Here is a 19,898-nt window from a genome sequence, read left to right on the forward strand (position 1 = left end):
TCTGTCCCTCTCAAAATGAATAAACTTAAAAAATAAAAAACAACAAAACGTTGCCCTTAAGGGCATTACAGGCAACTTTGTTCTCAGCAGTGGTTACGCACCATCACTAGGGCACAAACACTGAACGTGGTGAGTACTGAGCTGTTCCTCCTGGAAACCTACACTGTGAGGTTCCTGTGAGTCTCTGGTCACAGGATTTTCATTCATCAATCAATACATAACCTTGTTTTATGTGTGTTTCTCTCTCAGGGCACCTTACTTAGTATATATTATTGATTCGTTAACATTGCACTCACTGCCAGCCGTGCTGTAACTCATCCCACACCAAGCCTGTCTGATGCGTACTCTCTCTGTGAAGCACGCCACCCCCTTCTTGCACTTGGGAACCCTGTACAGCACCTCAAGCACCCTGCCTGTGACCATTGTAACAGTAAGGTCAGCAAGAAAAAGCACAATACGGAATCCGTGAATAATGAGGACTGACCGTGTATTCCAAAAAGCATGTTAACAACAAACTATAAAATTTACAAGGCAGAATTGAGGCAAAGCATTAGACCCAGAACCAGCTACATAACTGACAAGGTGCAGGGCAAAATGAAAATGCAGAGTCCCTTGTTCTACTAGAGCAGCCACAGAGCATCAAACCAGGTGAGGGCCTCTGTGAGCACGGGGCCCTTTTGACTGCACATGTCCTGTGTCCACAGAGCTGGTGCTGACCCTGACCCTTGGATTAGTTTAACCTGGGGAGCGGGGTTGGGACGGTGTTAGGAAAGGTTTTTTGTTTTTTTGAGAGACAGGGACAGAGTGTGAGCAGGGGAAGGGCAGAGAGAGAGAGGGAGACGCAGAATCTGAAGCAGCTCCAGGCTCTGAGCTGCCAGCACAGAGCCTGATGCGGGGCTCGAACTCCCAAACCACGAGATCGTGACCTGAGCTGAAGTCAGACGCTTAACCCACTGAGCCACCCAGGGGCTCTGTGGAAAGGTTTCCTTGGGGGTAGCATTCAAACTAGATCTTGGGAAGCTTGAAAAAGTGGCTCAAATGAATGGCTGAATGCTACCAACACCTACCGTGTTCACAAAGAGAACAGCTGGGGAGTGTGCTCTGGACCCCAACATGGCAGGAGCACATATTGACCTTGACTGTGTGCCGGGCACTGGGGCGAATGCTTAACATGCATTCTGTCATTTAACATCCCTAGAGCCTTGTGAAGGACAAGCCACTCATCACCCCATTTCCGGTTGAGGGAAGGGAGGCTTGGTGAGGCTGGATGCCTTGCCCAGTGAGGCCCAGCCAGGGGCAGAGGAAGGGCCTGATCCCAAACGACACACAATCGTGACCATACCGTCGTCGCCTAGACAATGGGAAATACACAGCGCCCTGTTTTCACAGGGTTGGCTTTGACAGTCTCACAGCCGATGGGCCAGGGATGCAGACACGGGTCACAGAGGGGACGGCCCGAGCCGGAGGGGCGCCTCCACTCCTCGCTCGCTCCTCAATCCCATTGGTCCCTGCCAAGGAAACTCGGCCATGCATTCTCGGCGTAGACAAAGGCCTTGTGTTTGCACAGCCCTTAGAGTTTACAAAGTGCTTTCACTTTTGTTATCTCGTGCCTTCTCACAACAGACTTGCGAATTCCTCGCTCACGGTTTACAGTCTGGAAACCCGTGAGCAAGGGTGAGTGACTCGTCCAAGGGCGCGCTGGCCGGGCACAGAGGTGGGCACGGGAAAGCGGATCCAGCCCCTCCGTCTCCACCTGAGACCCCGAGCGTTCGGTAGTATGATTACTCCTCTGAAGAGTGGACGCCACAGGAATCTGGTCAATCTGTGGACTGTTGGGCCGAGGGGGCTTTCTAGCTGCTCAGAAGAGCAGGGTAATTAAGAAAATTGCTCGAGGGGGGCTCCTCTTGGTAGGGGAGAGGGAGAGCAGAGCAGTGTTTGAAGACTCGGGCACCGGCTGGCATCTCTGCCCAGCACTGGAAGGCTCTTTGGATCTGAGAGATGAGCCTTCCCTTGCCTCTTTGCGGTCTTGGCTCCTGCCACTCGCTGTCTTGCAGCCAGTGTGCAGAGGCCCTTCCGCCCTCGCGGGCCTCCGGGGCCCTGTGTCCTCCAGCACACGTGAGGGGACAGGGGGCCCCTTCTCCTTCCAGGGGTGATAAAAGGAGGAGGGGCAGGCTCTTTCTACTCCATGCCCAGCCGGGCTGTGAGGAGAGGGAGGGAATAAAAAGAGACAGTGGCTTTGCTTTCCAGAATTAACGGCTCGCGTCTGCTGAGGCTATTTGCACTGTAAACGAGATTAAACAACAAAAAGCAGGGAGGAAGCAAACCAACCCAAATGATCAAAAAATACATTCTGGTGGCGGGTGTAAAACTCGCTTCCTCTCTGCCACAGAGGGCCTGGCGTGTGCGCTCCCTCGTAAAGGTGAGCTGCTCAGGAGGACACACCTGTGCGGTCCCTTTTGCTTGGGGACACATGCGCCCCGTGCATTTAGGGAGGAACACACCCTCTGCTGCCCTGTGCAGTATCGCACCACCTCAGAGGAAGCGGCCTGCTTCGTATGTCACCGAGGGGTCTGAATCTCAAATGGAAGTCACTGGAAATTTGTGAAAATTCTCAAAAGGGGTGGGTAGAAATTCAGCAACTTTATTCTGTTAAGTAAGGAATAATTCTGTGGCAGCTAAGCATCCTTCTTTCTCACCATGAGATTTTGTGGTAGACTCATTCTATGGAAAGTTTTGTCTACAGATTTCCATCTGTTGTGATAATCATTATTAATCAAGCTGCTGTCACGCCATCTTGGGCTGTGATTTTTGTCAATTCCTTGCTGCTAAGCATCGTTGGTCCTGGGGAAGGAAGATGCACCTAAAAGGCTCAGATGGTGCATGATCCCCACGTCACGTGAGAAGTCTCTGGGCTGTTAAATACCATTTTCTAAAAGAAACATACTATGGAGTCTGCAAACATCGGTATTTTCCAAGACTCATCCAGCAGATTTCCCCCAGCTTCTGTTTTGGCTGCGAAGTCCGTTTCCTAACCCGCGAATGCTGACACGGAGTTTACCCAAGTCTCTGATTCTATCAGTAAACTTCGTGGTCACTGTCTGGGTTTTTTGGCCCTGTGGATTCCCCACGTGCAAACCCCTGTTCCCAGGTGCCTCTGCTCGGTGACCAGAGGGGAGTCTAGGGTCCCGGGCAAATCAGCTTCCTTGCAGCTGCCCCCAAGTTGGTGGTCTGCAAAACTTAAGCTGTGTGTTTTAATTCTTTTTAATGTTTATTTTTGAAAGAGAGGGAGAGAGAGACAGAGACAGAGTGTGAGCAGGGGAGGGGCAGAGAGAGAGCTGTCAGCACAGAGCCCGACGTGGGGCTCGAACTCACGAACTATGAGATCAGGACCTGAGCTGAAGTCGGACGCCCCACCGATTAAGCCACCCCGGTGCCCCTAAACAGTGTGTTTTAGAGTGTGTTTATTGATTTACCTCGTATTATTTCAAGAAAGCAACTGAGGCTAAGCAGTGTTTTAAAATTAATCTGAGGGGCGCCTGGCTGGCTCAGTCGGTTACATGTCTGACTGGCTCAGGTCATGATCTCACGGTTTGTGGGTTCAAGCCCTGCATGGGGCTCTGTGCTGACAGCTCAGAGCCTGGAGCCTGCCTCAGATTCTGTGTCTCCCTCTCTCTCTGACTTTCCCCTGCTCACACTGTCTCTCTCTCTCTCTCTGTCTCTGAAAGAAAGAAAACATTAAAAATTTAAAAAAAATAAAAAGAAATAAAATTAATCTGAGAATTTCATGCTCTGCTTGAGATGATTGGCAAGGAGAGTTATCTCTAAAACTAGAACCTCAGGACCAGGACACATGAAAGAGAAAGTGATAGTGGATTTCCCATGTTATGATGAAGACAATGGCAGAAAGCTTACAAGTGGAGTTTTGGGCTTAAAACCACTAGAATTCATCATGTCGGAAATATCAACAAAGCTTACTTCTCTGTGGTCCTCAACCAATCAAATCCTCACTCTCTTCTTGGCCTCCCAATATATTCCATTTGAAAGACAGACACAACAGAGCCTTCCAAGAAAACAAGTTTATCATAGCAGTAAAGGATGTGGGAAACACCTGTGGGTTAATGGGTAGATCTTCTGTGTCTCCTTGTGCACAATAGAGATCATAACAGCAACAGCAACGGAACAACTGAGATTTATTGAGTGCTTATTGCGTCCCAGACACTGTGCTAAGTGATTTACATGGATTATCTCATGTAATCCCCACGGCAATCCAAGGTACCGTTATTATCCCCATTATGCAGATGAGTTTGAAGCAGCTTGCCCAAACTATAACCGGTTCTATAACTAGTTCTACATCTGGTAAGGAGCAGGGCTAGCTTCTGAACCAAGTTGTTGTGACTCCCAACGCCGTGCTCTTAAACACCACACTCCACTAAAGAGAAGGGGTTTGTAGCCAGACCTAAGAGCTAAAGTTCCCGGAGACTTGATGTTAACAAGAATTCTTCAGTCTTTAAGGAAATAGGAAACTGTGCTCCCTCAACTGTGCTTCCGGGGACATGTGAGGGGTTTCAGGTTAACCTTGAATAATCCACAAGTTCAGGTAACTGGAAGATGACCCCATCAGTCAAATGATTTCGATTCATTGAGATTTAAATTCCTTTTGTTGCTTGACCCTCATGTTTCTGCATTTGGGTATCTAGATTACCCTTCTCATGATGTTTCTTGTACTTAAATCTCTGACTGCCATGTACTTCTCATTTTTTCTTAGTGCCATGGTCACTCTCTTCTGTGCTTGGAGATTTTTAAAAAATTTTTAATGTTTTATTTATTTTTGAGAGAGAGGGAGGCAGCATGAGCAGGGGAGGACAGAGAGAGAGGGAGACACAGAATCTGAAGCAGGCTCCAGGCCCCGAGCTGGCTGTCAGCACAGAGCCTTACGCAGGGCTCGAACCCATGAACCGGGAGATCATGACCTAAGCCGAAGTCGGATGCTTAACCGACTGAGCCACCCAGGTACCCCAATTTTTTCTTTATATGTCTTGCCTTCTCTTTCCCACATTAAAAAAAAAAAAAAAAAAGCCAAGAAACTCTCCTGAAAAAGGCAGGTAGGATTCTTACCGCCTGTTAGCTACTCCTTTGCTCTGCACTAGACCAACTTCAGCATTTTAATTTTGATCTCTTTGCATCTCCGCAGCCCTTATTTACTCTATGCCTTTTCCTCTTTCCTCTCCTTTTCAGTACTAAATGTTCAATGCAGCTCTTCTCTCGGAGGAAAGCAGCCCCTCCAGGAAAGAGGCGATTCGGCTTTCCAAGCTGCCAATTCAGCATGGCAGCGGAGTCTGCAACAGAGAGGCATACATTTAAAATTGCTGATAGGCATAGAAAAAACCTTGTAGGGTGGTTGAAAACTGTGGAAGCCATGAATTTTCTGGGACTGCGTTCATTACTCACGAACTTTGGCAGGTGGAAGCCTGCTCACCTCTCCCAGAGGATGTGTGCTCCGGCTAATGGAATTCTTCTGTTTTCCTATGGCTCTGTTTTGTTTTCTTTAGGCACCGAGTCAAATGGCATGTGCCAGTGTGGGTGGCAGCTCCCCCCGCTGCTACTGTCCTGGCACGACTATGACCCTTCTCTCTCTATCAGCATCAAGAAGATGCCGTCATCCGGTGGCGCCCAGCAAAGCCTTCCATCCCACCTCCTAGAGCACCGCGTCGTCTCCAGGTCCTTCCCCTTCTCCATTAACTGTGAAATACCCAGCGCAGGAGATGAAGGTAGAGACACCAGTTAGGGGATGCTTTCCTGCATCCCTAAGGTGATTTCCCTTTTCCTTGGGATTTCTCTTCTGCTGACTCTAGTTTCAAATCCTAACACTACTGTAACTGATTCCTGGCAGATGATGGAAAGCCATCTTTGCTCTTGGTACACTATTTTTAGGAAAATGTATAGGATGGGGGGGGGAGCGTAACCCAACACTAACAACATGCTCAATCTGGAAGGGAAAGCACACTATTCACTCAAAAGCCTTCTACATATTTTGTTTTTAAGAAATGGGCTGGCTTATTAGTCTCCAAGGCACTTAACCTCATGTAAATAAGTACAAATACATGGAAAGACATCTGAAAACTCTATATATACTCAAACAAAAGATTCTAAACTATTAAAAATCCTAATCTGCCTGTAGATATACTATTTAATTTGCATAAAAGGAGAAGCAGGGAGTTGCTGTACAAAATGGTAGGATGTAGGCTCTGAAGGATGTAGGCTCAGAAAATACCTAAGGACCATAGAGTGAACACCTCTCATCTTAAAGTCCATTTTAAGTCCATAAACAACTATTTCCCCCTACCTGGCGTATACAGTACGGCCAGGAATCTCAGGGCCTAATTGCATGCTTAGCAAAGAGGAAAAGGCAGAAGGTCCTTCATTAGAGGTCGGCTTCAAAATGGGCAGTGTTTAATTCCATGTGACCCCCAATTGGCTCATAATATAAATGGCCCTAAAGTTTCTCTTTTCTCTCTTTTCCACTGAAGAGAATTATGAGTGAGAAAATGCAGCCCACTGAGAAGCAAATCCTCACTGCACACCCAATGGTTGGAATTCCTGACTTGATTGATTGCCCTAATGCACTCCCTTCTCTCTGGCAGGAGCATCCTCGCCCCTGCCCAGGACCGCAGAGCCACCTCCTCTGCGCTGCTCACTGGACCAGCCATCCATTATCCTTCCCCTCAACAGCTGTTTCCTGCTCGTGCTCCGTGCAACGGGAGGCTCTTTACAGTCTGTCTTTCTTTCTCTTTTCCTCGCTCCCTCTTTCTTTCTTTTTCTTTCTCTCCCTTCCTTCCCTCCTTCCCTCCTTCCCTCCCTCCTTCCTTCCTTCCTTCTTTCTTTCTTTCTTTCTTTCTTTCTTTCTTTCTTTCTTTCTTTCTTTCTTTCTTTCTTTGTCTCTATAGCTTCCTTGATTTCCTTTTGGGATCTAACTGAGATTATTCTTCCCTCCTCCCCAGTTACTATGTATGACACCACAGAACCAAGAGTCTGGTCACCACAGGTTTGACATCTCCAAGAGCAGGACAGATAGACCTGAGCCCAGGGACAGCAGTCCTATTTTGCTTCCCCTGGAGCCACGGCGACATGGTGACCACTGGGGACTCAGTGCAGGGTGGGAGCCACAAAGCCTGCGTGGTTCCCTGTGCTGAGTACCTGAGAACCACACGGGTAGCACCAGGCTCCGACTGGAAAACGGGCTGCTGTCTTCTCTTCCCTCCAGGCAATAACATAATGAAGGATTCTTAAAAGGAAAACGAACAGCAGAAAGGTTGGTGCCTCTGCTAAATCCAGCAGACCGGACAGCCCACACAGAGAGCCGTCAGGGCGGGCGCACTTACAGAGACCAAATGTAAAATTTTCCACACCAACAGTGAGGCTTCCCTTCTAAATAAAAGCAATTCCCATTACCTTGTAGCTTGATGTTTATATTCATAAAGAGGCTCTTTCATCTTTTTTATTACTCTTTCCACAGTTTACCCAAAGGATGAATAAGGGACACTTGCAATTCCCATCTTATTTCTAGCAAGGGTAGGAGACAGAAGACTAACATGACTCCTATCAGACACACAGTAAGTCAGTGGCAAAACCTAAATTAGAACTTGGGGGCCTGGGGGGCTCAGTCAGTTGAGCGTCCAACTTCAGCTCAGGTCATGACCTTGCGGTTCATGGGCTTGAGCCCCGCGTCGGGCTCTGTGCTGACAGCTTGGAGCTTGGAACCTGCTTCGGCTTCTGTGTCTCCCTCTCTCTCCACCCCTCCCCTGCTCGCACACTCGCTCGCTGTCTGTCTCTCAAAAATAAATAAATATTAAGAAATTAAAAAAAAATTAGAACTCAACATGTTCTGAGTTCTCAACTTTCATTTTGCTCATGGAGCCACCCAAACAATGATATTCAGTAGCCAGGGAAACACGCACCGCCTCAGTGTAAATTCTACAATCTTATAAATCTTTCAGGAAATTCTCAAAACGTCATAAACCATGGAGTCGTATTTTGAGTGGTTTGTCACCAAGTCTTCCAGGTGAGATATTTCCTGCATTTTCTTGTGGCCTATTTGTCATATTTTATAACCCGAAGTTATTATTTTTGTACTTTGGGAAATAATGATTAATTTGCATTTGCCCTCCCCCCAAAAACCGAACACGCTAAAACGACGGCATATGCTAGATGTACGGCTTGGTCTTTGGATGGGACTTGTCAAAAATCGAATCCTGACCCTGCCCGGTTGACAAATAAATTTTATAGCTGTCCAAAGGTTTAAAGCAATACAGATTGTCTGAGCCAATAAGTTGATTTGGTGAGAGCGGGATGCTAATGAGTCTTTGATCCGTGCAGAGGCCAGCGAGCGCTAGCACAGTCCCAGCCTGCACCCCTCACCCCGCCAGCTGTCTCACAAACGCCTGCCATTGGTCACAGGGGGGACCAGGCAAGCTGAGAGCAGAGATGGATCAGAGCAAATCCATCATCTTCCCGAACGCATCACTCCAATGAATGTCGGTCTTCGGCAAGACACACCAGTGGTGTGTGAGATTTTTCCCCCTTGTGCGGAAAATAAATGCAGACTGGTGTCGACTTCATGACTTGGGCTCTTTAAAGGCACTGTGTCCAGTGAGACTGGGGGTGGGGAGCAGTGAGTTTCAGGCCCCTCAGAAAGCTTGCCGGGTCTCAGAGGCTGACCGTGAGGGTGGGTGATGTCAGGCCCGCCCGGGCGGCATGAAGCAGCTGGGCTCCGACGGGGAGGCCGAAACGGCCCGCAGCAGCTGGACAAACGCAGGAGGTCAGGCCATGTTTGTGGACACTGACTTCTCCCTCCGAGTCCCTGGATGGTGGGGGGCATCAAAGCCCATCCCCCAGGAATAACACTCGGTGGGGTTTCTGTGTCTGACCCCCCTCCCAAGATGCTGACCCAGAACAGACAGGTCTTCTGTGGGCTCCCTGCCCTTGGAGGATGGGGTCACATTCTTCCTGCACGTGCTATTTTGGGAATAGGTTGCAAGACGGAGGAGGCAATAACTGGCGTTATTGTATCCCGAAGGGCAAACTGAAAACATTTTTTCCCCTTTGTTATTCGCTTTCTTTTTCTGATGAAGGTGTCTTTCGAAAATCTTGTCTCTTAACATTTATTTTATTATTTGTTTAAAATTTCAATCCAAGTTAGTTAACATATAGTGTGAAAATCCCTTTTAATATTCAACAGATCTTTACGAAGTACTTAAAAGCCCCAGGCATCGGGGGGCAAGGGGTAACAACACAGATCCTCGCTTGGGTGGGTTCTCAAGGGCCTCCTTCTTATACCCTTTTACTCATTATTTTTCAGCACTGGGTCTAGTTGAGGTGGAAGAAGATGGCAAGACATTAGGTTACTAGCCAAAGATAATACAAAAAAGGACAAGGAAGCGTCATCTCCAAGGCTTAGGAGCTGGGATGACCGTCAGGTTTTAAACCTGTTGATGTTGAAATGGAAGGAAGTAGGGAGCACACTCCTAGTGGCAGGGGAGGAGGCGTATGCACTGGGGGCAACCGCAGCGAAAGCCAAAAGAGCCACTTTGTGCTCAAAGTGCTTGAACCCACGTTTCTGGCCGGTTTCCTATTCCCCCGCAGGCCCCAGGTTTTAAGTGAGCCGCGCTCCAAAAGTCCCCCCAGAAGACCGTCCTGTGGAATTTTGAAGGCTCTCCCACAGGAATATAAGGACAACATAGCGGTGGTCCCACGACAGCCCTGGAACATACTTTCCGTCTCTGCAATGGCGTCAAGAGCCCTCCCCAGCCGGCCTCTTTTGGGGAGCCCCGCACTGCTCTCCGCATTGCTGCCTTTCCAGGGCCCCTTCATGCTGACCCGGCTGCACCGAGCCCTCGATGTTCGGGGTCTCGCGGCCACCGCTGCCCCCTCTGCACTTGGTCCGGGAAGGGGGGTCCCCGGGTCTGCGGTCTGCGTGGCTCGCCTCCTCCAGGGCGCCGCCCAGCACGTTCGGAGTCACCTGGGGGCTCCAGGTTTCTCCGGAGCCCCGGCCAGTGCCTCCTCGGACAGGTGCCCGGCTCGGGGTCGTGCCCGGCGGTTCTGCGAGCCCTGCGCCTGCGTGGCCGCGCCCAGCTTCACGCGCGGCTCCTCACCTGGGGGCCCTGCGTTTCCGCCCCCCTCGCAGCACCGCTTGTAAGGGCATGACAAGACCCCCCCTCCGCCATGGTGCTCCATCTTAACATCAGAGCGTCCTATGAGCTGCTGGTTAGGATCCTTGAGAGCTCTTTTTTTAAGTTTATGGATTTATTTTGAGAGGGGGAAGGGCAGAGAGCGAGAGGGAGAGAGACCCCAAGGAGGCTCTGCATTGTCGGCGCGGATCCCAACGTGGGGCTCCAGCCCACAGACAGTGAGCTCATGACCTGGGCCGCAGTCAAGAGTCCACGCGTCAACGCGCGCAGGGTCCCAGGCACCCGGAGCCTTGCGAGCTCTTAGGTGATGATGATGGAAACAGAATCCTGCCTCCTTGATGCTGCTGGGCGCTTGCTGCTGGCCCCTCACGCCCGTGTGGACGCGGGGGCCGCACTTCCAACCCGCAGCCTCCACCTGCACCTCGGAGCCCTGGGGAAATCCGGCCCCAGATTCTGGGGGCTTCCCACCTCTTATGATCCGTGGTGTCCCTCCCGACGGAGCCCCCGGTGGGCGGTGGGACTGCCCTGCGCACCTGCTATGTGGATTCTGAGGTCCTCCCTGGGCGCTGGAGCGGGGGATGGAGGCGCTTTTGGGGCCCAGCAGACACCTTCCCTCTGCGAGCCCTGGGGAGTCGTCCTGAGGCACAGGCGTGGCTATTTTCAGGGACACAGGATCCTCTGAGCACTGGGACAGGTGGCCGGCTCTGGGGAAGAGTGGGGCCATCCTTCTCCCTTACCTGGAAACAAAATTGTCCCCACATGCCAGAAGGTGAGGTCCCCCCAGAAGCCCTCCTGTGCCCTGACTGACCCATTCTTGGGAGGAACGTCTCCTCTGTACCCCACCCAGCTTTCCCTGGAATCACCTCTTCATGCCATCCAGTTCTCTCCCTAACTTTGGGGCATCTTTCTGGTTGCCAGTCTGTGTCGTAGCCTTAAGCATATACCGAAATGTAAATTTCTAAGATTTATTTTAAATTTCCTTTTCATATGCCAAGCCGACTTCCCTTTATAAATCCTGAGATCACCTTTGAAATTTTAGACAAGGGCAGATGTCACTTAATGTGACTGGCAACTCTTCCACACGCCATTTGTTGCGTGCGGTCGTTGTTTTCCTTTTTGCTTTTTTTTTTTTTTTATTTTTTTCTCCTTTTAAAAATCACCATCACACTGTAAAACCAATTAAAACAAACTTTTCAAAGACTGTTACTTCCTGGCTGAGCTCTTCCAACCTCTGACTTTTTCTGAAGCGCGAGATAAGACTTTCTGATTAACTGGGGGTGGGATGTTTGTTCAATCTGTTCGCTTCATACAGTGTGGAGACTGCTTTTTAATTTTTGTGCCGTGTCAGTGGCATATACTTTCTGAAATTAATAAGTACAATACATACCATCCATGTGCGAAATTTAAAAAAGAAATCCACATATTTCCATAGTCTGACATACAAAAATGTACTCACACACTTTTGAAATCTACTGTCAAATCATTTCACATCTGTACCTAAGCAAACAGACATAATGCTAACAGCTTGTTAGGATTCAGAAATGCCACCCGCTAATCAGCCCACCTGTGGCATATTCTCGGTCCATCTTGCAAGCTGGAGAAGCCGGCTGCCAAGAAGCTTGACAAGAAAATGTATATTAAATTATTGAATAAGATTGGAAATATTGTACAGCGTGGGATGAAGAGAATGCGCAACGTGTGGCCAATGACATCCTGTACCTTTTCATTTTAATGCCTGTCTGGAGGTGACTTAGCTTCATTCCCATTTGCCATGAATCACGAACTCTGGGTGAAAAATCGGCAGCAAGATTTTCATTGTTTCGATCGGGTTTTGTTACGTGTTGCTGGCATTGGCTAAAATGAGAGCCACGTTGGAAAAAAAAAAAAAAAGCAGAAAGCAAAATTTGAACCAAGTTTGACAGAAACAACCCCGTTTTCCTCCAGTTCCATCCTGGGGTTCCGAGGAAAACAAAGGAGGAGATTTTTCGGACATTGCTGATACTCTTCGGGAACTGCAGTAGCGATGATGTGAGCCAAACCCAATCTTTATCTAAAATCATAAGGAAATGACGTTTGAGCAAAAAGTCAAATAACAGGCACAAGTGAAATAAAGCTATTAAGATCCCAGAACAAAATGGGGCAGAGGACCACAGAATAAACTGTGGGTGCACTCTGCCCACGCCTGGGAGCTCGCGAGATCGGGGGTGAGCGTGACATTGCACCACACGATTACGCTTCTGCCGATTATTAATTTCTCTAGAATATAAACTAACGTGCTCACAGAAGTATCTTCTCTGGAGGTCTGTGAGTAAGAAATGTGATTTTAGCATCTGTTCTTTTAAGGCTATTTGCTCTGGGAAGGCAGTGTGTTTTGCCATAAATCTAGGTCATTAATTTGTATCTGTTCTTTGTTTATTTAAGACACAGGACAAAAGGGCAGCTGCTGAAACATTTGGCTGTGCCGAGGGGTAGTGGGCTCAACATGCTGGAGGTCTGCACATGACCAGCTTGAGTTTGTACCCACAGCTACAGAACAGGACTTTATGGAAACACTTTGCCAAGCCATGTGGTGCTCGCTTTCCCTTTGCATCAATACCCTTTTAATTACCTGATCCTGAGGGGGAAAAAAAAGTTAAAGAAAAGTGTCAGTGCAAAACCCTAGGAACCTGCCGGAGAATCAGACTTTAAAAAAAAAAAATCCTCGTGATACAATGTTCGGCAATTATTCTACAGAATATCCATGTAAATCCTGCAGCTGGTCTACAGAGGTAACGCTATGACCTATATAACTCGATATTTATAAACTGAAGCACAATAATATCCAGGAAATTGATTGTTAACAGCATTTAATGCTCTGAAATTGGCCATTAAGTGCAGAATCCTTTGAAAGGCATTATTGTTATTATGAAGCATTGCAGAGGTTTTATTTATTATCATAAACCTAATGGACTCAGTAAATTAGGTGTATTTAAAAAGGTCATTTGCTGCTTGTTGAGACCAAATCCTAAGCACTTTGATTCAGAGGGATCACAAAACCTAGCAGTGGTTTTAAAGATGACCTACTGTAAGCTACTAGAGGTAAATAACAAGGAAACACAGTTCCTTGGATGTGTATATGATAATAATGAGAATTACAACAACGTCACAAGAACTCTTAGGATTGCTTAAAAGGCTACATTAGAACATTACGAGTTTTCTTCTCAGAACTACTTATTAGAAATAAAAGTAAAAAGGAAGATTCATCAGAAGAGAGTTTTAAGTCACAAAGAAAAATCTTTTCCTGGAATTGTATTTCTTTTGGACGGAATATAATGTCTCCATTGCACCTTTCTAAAAATCTCACGGTGGGAGGGTGTGGTCACATTATAAATCTAAGGGCTCATGTGCAGTATGAGACGCAGATGGCTGAGGAGTCCTCAACAGGCCACTGTGGCCTTGAGAGTTTGTTGAGTGCATGATGGAGATTGAATACTTATGTGGATGGAGAGTACAATTATTTTTTTCTGTTGAATGTATTTTCCTATGAGTAGAAATGGCTTTGTTTTTTCAGATGCTCTCTTTTGAGGAAGTCCTAGCTGAAAATGTGGACGGAACTAGGCGCTGGTCTTTCGTTGCAAAGTCATACTCAAGGCCCTTGCCTGGAACAATCTGGAAACTGGAGGAACATGCAGGTGCCTGCCTTTGCCGAGCTCTCCTTGGGTAGCAGGCAGCACCCAGCAGGCTGTGTCTGAGTGCGACCTGACCAGTCTTCATTCAGAGACAAGGACTGAAGGCCTTTAGGAAGAGACTCAAGCACAACCTTTTATTGTATCGCTGGGGTCTTGCTCTCGGAGTAACGTGAACTTGGTCCAAAGAATGTAGTCCTTCCCATCATTGCATTGTTTTGTGGTCAGGTGGTGAGGAGAAAAAGTTAACAAGTGTCCTTCTAGTCCTAAACTAACTGCAAAAACTCTTTTCTCAACATCAGTGAAAAAATTTTAAAAAACGAACCCTGAAATCAATTTGATATGAGACCTCAAAAGAGTTCTTATACTCTGCAACTCTGGAGAAGAAAACACACGAAAGATGTTTCCTGAACATGCACAGGCCGGTTACTTGGAATTACACACTTGCTACTGTCTTCAGTCCGTTAAAAAACCATTGGATGACTACTAAGCCAGCATGTACTCAGCACCTGCTGTAGGTGATGAAGATGCTACATATTGTACTACCCAATACTCTTTGAAAACTTTTTTTAAAAATATAATTTAAAAGGTCTTATCTGCACCTTGGGTGTGTACCAAGTAGAAGTAGACTTCTTCTGTAGGCTTAGATCAATTGAAAGCTACATCTTAGCAAAACAAGGGAAACTGACTCGTGATGATTCTAAAACAAAGGAGGGAAATCCTCAGAATGTATCTGTTGGAGGGTAACTGATCACCAGTTTACTGCTAAGCTCTGGCCAAAACACTTGGTTCGTGTCTCATCTGGCCATTATGTTTCAGTTCTATGCACCTCTTGATGCTTTTCTTTTTGTCTGATCTCATCCAAACTCTTTTATGCTCCACACTTGGACTCCCCAAGGGTTTAATGGATGAAACAGACACACATAATAAAATGCCCGTTCCTACCCCCCACCAGGAGAGCCAAAAAGTATCTGTTCAGTCCCTTACTGGGCTCTCAATGAATATATGTATATAAAAGCCGTTTTGTAGATGTATAAAGATACAGTTATATTTTTATTATAGAATGATCTGAGGTTTTCTTCTGCTACCTCCAACCCTTTCGTTCACGAGCCTTGCTCACTTTTCAATTCTTCTCCAGCATCTTTTGGCTGCTAAATTCCTCAACTTTTCTCTGTGTCTCCTTCTCCCAAGCCCAGTTCAGATGCTCTCCATCTGATCATCTTCCCCAGAGTGGTTGTGGCCGTTGGGATGCAGTCTAGGTGTTAAATGATTATTCATTGCGATCTCCAAGCATGAAAGCCTTCCTCTTCTTATAGAGGCTTCACTCCCTGGAGAACAGTTTGGCAGCATTTTTTTACCCAAAGTAGAATAAAAAATGCATCACACTTAAAAAAAAAAAAACACAACACGTGGCATCTCTCAGGAGACTTTTGATGCAGGTTTAGTTTCTGTCAAGAGAAGATGCGTGTTGTTGTCAAAAAAGCATTGAACTTGGATCTCAAGAGACCTCCCTTCCAGGTTGGCTCTGCTAATTACTAGCTGGGGGATCTTGGACAAGTTACCTGCTTCTCCTGGGGTCTTGGGTCCCTGGTGTAGACCTAGAAAGGGAGACAAGGGAGTATCCATGGTCTTTCCAGCTCTAACATATCTTGAGTCTAGGAAATGGAGTCCTAGGACATTAAAAGGAGAGTTATGTCAAAATTAGGATTCCATGACCTGTGAGTATGTAAACCAGGCTTCTACTCTTCTGGTATTTTACCTTATAGTCATAGAAGTTTTGTTCCCTTGGCTGGACTTTGATAGGAAGAGCATCTAATAACCATTTAAAGTACAATTTACCTTCAGAAATGGGATTTTTGAAAGTTTAAAACCAAATTTATTCTTTTTGGGGGTCAATGCCTATAGAGTGAGGTACCATAGATTTAAAAAATGGACAACTTCATTATTTTGTCTACTTTATTGGTGACTACTGTGAGGCTTGTTTTGATAAATCACTTTTTTAAAAAGTTTTCTTTCTGATTCTATAGCTATATTTGGATCAACCTGTACTTCTTTCTTTCTATCTCTCTATCTCTCTATCTCTCTCTCTATCTATCTCTCTATCTATCTATCTACCTACCCATCATGATGATGATGATGATGATGATGTGCCTATTCATATATCCACATATACTATTTTAACAAAATAAAATTAGGAAACCTTCCTTTCTTCATTTTTTCAATAAATGCTCCATGTTAAGCACTTAGTGTTGAGAAGATTTTCATCACTGAGATGCATTACAGATATACTCACAAGACCATAGAGAATTCAGAAGTAAACAAGCATAGTTGATTGCTCTTAGCTGTATTTGTGCAGATATGAGCCAGATCCTTGGTCCTTGTGTAGGAGACAGAATCCGTGACTACTCTTGAGCTTAGAAAGGACAGGGACAACATGGAGAACTAAGGTGCTTTCCTAGCACACTGGAAGCATTCTGCCCCCACAATACGTAGTAGCCCAGGGAGCCTTTAAAAAGTATCAGTTGAGAGTTGTTGCTTTGGGGGGTACAGTGTAATTTCGGCCAGTGTTCTCTCCATCCCTGACTCAGCACACATTATCACTCCATGAAGCCCTCTCTGAGACACGGGTAGAGGCTAAGCTTCTCCAAACCAAAAGATGCCCATGACTGTATTCCTGAGGCTCTCCCTTCCTCCATCCACTAGTCAACCGGCATCTCTGGCTGGCTTCCCAAAAGGACCCAACTCAAAGTCAGGCTGTTTCCAGAAGTCAATCTCCCCTTCCTCCTGGACATCCGCTCATTGTGACCACACTCTCTGCCCTTTCTTGGCTCCTCACGTTTCTGACCACATCCTGGAAGTCTCTTCTCTCAGGCCTCAGTTTCCCTTCTTACCACTTGATCTGCGTATGGACATGGCCTCATCTTACCCTTCCCTAAATGGCTTAGAAGAAAATGCTAGGATTTTTCAGTAAATGAAACAGACACTTGCAAAGCTCTGGACTGGCCTGGACAACTCAAGCTCTGCTGGGAGTGTGGTTCGTCATGGGTGGGCCAGCTCAGAAGTCATGTTCCCTCTGTCCTCCCAAAAGTCTCCAAGGTACTAGAGTGCTTCTGTTACTATGAGAATGCCGTTAGGGAATAATTTAGAATCACTCGATGTGAACCAATATTAAAACTCAACCTGGATAGCATTCATTTTTGAAGTTACATAAAGAAGCAAACTTTCCAGGGGAACCTTTCCCCGGTAATTCCCTAAATGTGTTACAACCCAACATCTAAATCTATAGATTTGATAACCAAGCTTATAGGCTATGGAGATGATATTAACTACTATTTTTTGAGGACTTAGGGACTGTGCTAAGCATTTTCCATGCATCATTTCACTCTCTTTCCTCAACAAACTTCTGTAGAAGATGTTAGTCCCACTCTGGTGAGCAATTTGTCCGAGATCATACAGCTAATAAGGGACCAAGGCCTGACACTTGACATGTGCTAAACATGAAGGAATGGAGATACATGGCTTAGATTTCTAAAAGTCATTCACCATGGAATGCAGACTCTGAAGGAAATTATCCCTAGAAAGAGCACTTGAGTAGGACTTTGGGGGAAGATCCCACTAAAGGCTGCAGGGCTCTTGGAGTCTAGTCTTTCTGGGCGTATTGGTCTCCCACAAATAATGGTATCATGCTATTCTTTTTTTTTTTTTTTTTAATGTTTTATTTATTTCTAGGAGAGAGAGAGAGACAGCATGAGCAGGGGAGGGTCAGAGAGAGAGGGAGTCACAGAATGAAACAGGCTCCAGGCTCTGAGCAGGCAGTCAGCACAGAGCCCGACGCGGGGCTCGAACCCACGAACCGCGAGATCATGACCTAAGCGAGAGTCGGACACTTAACCGACTAAGCCACCCAGGCGCCCCGGTATCATGCTATTCTTAAACAGAAGGGGAATCAATGGCTATTTGTTGAAATATGAAGGGTTTAGGTTAAATAGTTAAGGCATTTTTCCATTGTAGAGAGTTGCAAGAGGCAGGAATGTGTCTAAGAGAAAAGACAGAATTTGTTTCACGATAGCCTTTTAAAACACGGCATGAATTTTCTTTTGAATAAAAGCGGATAAGATCCTACAGAAAGGTCCAGGCTTCTTTTGTGATAGGATTCTGTAATCATTCTACAATTCGAAACAATATCCTGGCATTATGTTCCTTCAGTAACAAGTCATTTGCGATCACGATAGTCAAATGTTTGTAGGCTCCAGTAACAGAACCCTGAGGGACAAAACTGGGTGAGAGTCCACTATTCTGAACTTTAAAATGACAGTTTAAACAAGGAATGAGTCACTGCCGAAGATAGGGCATGAATCAAGCCAGAGGATTTTATCCTGATTTGATATTCGTTGATTAAATACAATTTGACCGGTCAGCCTCTCTTCCAGTCTGGAAGAGCAAGATTCAATCCTCTAAAATCACTGATGAAAAAAAAAAAATCCCCCTTTCCATTGCTGTTACGGGAGAAGCAAATTTTTCAATCTTTGATCAGCCCTTACATCTCAGCAAGCCTCTGTTCTACAAGCTTAAGAAAGAAAATAATAGCTTTTTGAAACAATGAAGGTTTTTAAGTTTTACTTCTTAAAGTGGTTAATCATTGATCAAAGAAAAAAATATGTAGGCATGCTGCAATTGAAATAGGGATTCAAGATCTACGTAACACATGCCTGTGGAAGGTGTTAATACCCTCACTTCAGGAAGCAATCTGATGAGTGAACATCATAGGTTTGGGTACCTTGTGGGGAGGAGTGGTGTCAGAGATATCAGTACGAATTTAAATAAAATTTGGAACTTTGATCCATTAAATGTCTTTCTGCTGATTTCTTAAGGCTCTGATTGCTTACTGTTACTAGATGCATTATTATTTTGTCACTAATAAATATGGGAAGGCCTGCGAAAGTCCGGTGGGCTGGAAATTGCTTGTGAACCAGTAAGTCTAGCTCTTAGAACCAATTTACTGGAAAAGACAATCATGGTCTTTTTTTCTTTCAATCGTAGAAAATATTCTCTGTGTGCCATTAAGTGTGGTATACTGTTGGTTGTTTTTTTTTAAGAAGCATCAACAATTTGCTAACACCCCAAATGCACTTCAGTGAGCTATTTTAAGAAAAATATACATGAGTTATGGATTTGAGCAAAATCCATATTTAATCCAGATTATACATTCCATAGCGGTTTAACAGAGTGTTTGTTTTTATCTCATTATTCAGTTCTCCATTTTGTCCCTTGGACTCCCTTCAGAGGTTCTGATGTGAATGTACCTTTCCAATTGTTTTCTTCACTGATTTAATCTTATAATTTGAGGTTTCAGACTGATTTATCCGGCTTTTTATACAGCAGTACAATTTTTTCTCTCTGTTTAACACATCGCAGAGAACTGAGCGTCAGGTTTCTGTCTGAAATGTTCCATAATGCTGCTTTCTGGTGTGATGTCGGCATCACTGATATAATTTGAGACAAATAGTGATCTTCCCAAGTTTCATAAAATAAGTGCTTATAATTTATAGCATTTATAGGAATAGAAGTGCAAATATTGAAATGCCTTAGAATACCACACAGTTACATTTTTTTTCCCATTTCAAAGGTCTGGGGAGTCGACCTGACCCCTGTACGAATTACAGCTCGCATTCTAGGTTGTGTGAGGATACGTAGGATGAATCCCCCAGAAGGAGGGTGTGGAAAGAAAACAGCCACCACCCTGTCACGTTGTTGGTGTCTAGTTTAGAAAGATGAACGGGACGCTCACACGGCCGCATGCGCTTATTCATATGTCCATTCAATATTGAAAATACAGCAACATTTAGGTGGATATAAGCATCGCTGTCAGTTGTCTCCACGTTGATGCCAATCGTGATGCCCAAATGTCTTAAAAATCTGTTTAAATAAAAATGTCAAACCCTCGTGTGATTGCTAGAGCTGTGGGGGGCATTTGAGGCGATCTACACGGTTGAGGACAACATCTTCATTGTCTCTTAATTTCCCACAATGCCTAGCATGGGGTTTTTTT

General features: G+C 45.8%; 1 long non-coding RNA gene across 2 annotated transcripts; it reads left to right on the top strand.

Annotated features, from left to right (window-relative positions):
* Window positions 1-1,613: 1,613 nt before the first annotated feature.
* On the top strand, window positions 1,614-7,418 carry LOC120235262. 2 transcript variants are annotated; one of them, XR_005529354.1, is made up of 3 exons: window positions 1,614-1,674; window positions 5,641-5,809; window positions 7,262-7,418. It is a non-coding gene; the product is annotated as an uncharacterized LOC120235262 (long non-coding RNA). The 2 variants fall into 2 exon arrangements; XR_005529355.1 differs by having other exon boundaries at window positions 5,641-5,768.
* The last annotated feature ends 12,480 nt before the right edge of the window (window positions 7,419-19,898 follow it).

This window comes from Hyaena hyaena, unplaced genomic scaffold (assembly GCF_003009895.1).
Source record: "Hyaena hyaena isolate Hyena2069 unplaced genomic scaffold, ASM300989v1 scaffold_127, whole genome shotgun sequence".
NCBI classification, from domain to species: Eukaryota; Metazoa; Chordata; class Mammalia; order Carnivora; family Hyaenidae; genus Hyaena; species Hyaena hyaena.